The sequence below is a fragment of the Pinus tabuliformis genome, chromosome 9 (assembly GCF_031772625.1).
Source record: "Pinus tabuliformis cultivar Carrire ecotype Pingquan chromosome 9, CPIR1, whole genome shotgun sequence".
NCBI lineage: Eukaryota > Viridiplantae > Streptophyta > Pinopsida > Pinales > Pinaceae > Pinus > Pinus tabuliformis.
This window is the reverse complement of record NC_142307.1, coordinates 1081228562-1081229790: the sequence shown is the minus strand read 5'-3', so window position 1 is coordinate 1081229790 and position 1229 is coordinate 1081228562. Positions and strand designations below refer to the sequence as shown.

Below are 1229 nucleotides of genomic sequence, written 5' to 3'. Positions count from 1 at the left end.
TTCCAAACTCGTAGTGATAGTAGCATTTGGATGAATCGCAGAAACCCCTCTTCAACATCTTTACCCTGCTCACCAAAGGCATATGTAGGTTATTCCCGAAGTAAAACCTTTGCAAATTAGCGGACTCGAGCTGTCGCAAAACCGGAACATAGGAAGAATTCAAGAACTTGTAATCCTCAACAGCTTTAACCTCAACATGTGATCCATTTAGTGAGCGCATCTTGAACTAGACCTGCATTGCGGCAAGATTCATCTTGTTGGTTACGACATTAAATACATGCTTCCAGGGTGCTTTGGCATTCTTAACTGCAGAATTGACGACAACCGAAGCAGCAATGACATTGTCGGAAAATATGGCATAATGGTAGAGGTTAGGGTCCTCCCACTGTGGCGGAGGGTCGCCTTTATCAATATACTTTTTTGGCTGTGAGATCCGTTCCTCCATTAACCTCATAGACAGGCAATGGATGCTCTTGGGGATGGACTTAGATGTAATTAAGCTAGAAAAAGCCCCCTGCTTCTTAGCCCGGGTTAACTGGCCGTTCACAACAAATACTGTGTCCTTGAGCTTTTGAATTTTCAACTGGTTATCAAATGACTCTTTAGCGTCAACAATCAATTTCTGTGTGACCTTGATCCTTTCTTTCACCTCCTTCTCAAACTGCCTAAGGGTTTCTTCATCGATCATATCATTAGTATCCATTAGAGCCCGATACTCAGGTTTATTCATTAGTTCCGTGTAGTTTCTGGCCTGATCTGTGAAGATTCGAACCTGTTTCACTGTGACAGATTGAGCCCTATTACAAACCAAAACTTCTGAAGTATCTTAGCTAGTAACCCGGGGCCCTGAGATTGAGTGAGATCATTTAGATTGGAGTCGTAGGCACATGGCTTGTAATTCTTCTTTGTATCCCTTTGCAGAGGTTGCTTCAATGCCCGCTCCAACACCAAGCCATGCAGGTAAAACAAATCTATTTTGTGTCCGTGCAAATATCCACAAGCAGCTACAACATCTCCTTGTGTAATCTCTAGAAGTTGAACTCTGCCTTCATAAGAGATAATCGTACCACCTTTTACATCCTGTGAGAGTAGTTCATCAAGCTTCTCACTGTTCAAAAGAGCAGGGAAAAAATCTTCGTGGCCAGGTTGGAAATTCATGATGGCATTCTCAATAAGATAAACCAGGTGGCATAGTTGATTTTCTTGAGATGTTGTATTCTGTTTTCCAG

The 1229-nt window shown here is 42.4% G+C and overlaps 1 pseudogene; it reads right to left on the bottom strand.

Annotated features, from left to right (window-relative positions):
* Positions 1 to 226: 226 nt before the first annotated feature.
* On the bottom strand, positions 227 to 730 carry LOC149152471 (galacturonosyltransferase 8 pseudogene; annotated as a pseudogene).
* Positions 731 to 1229: the final 499 nt, after the last annotated feature.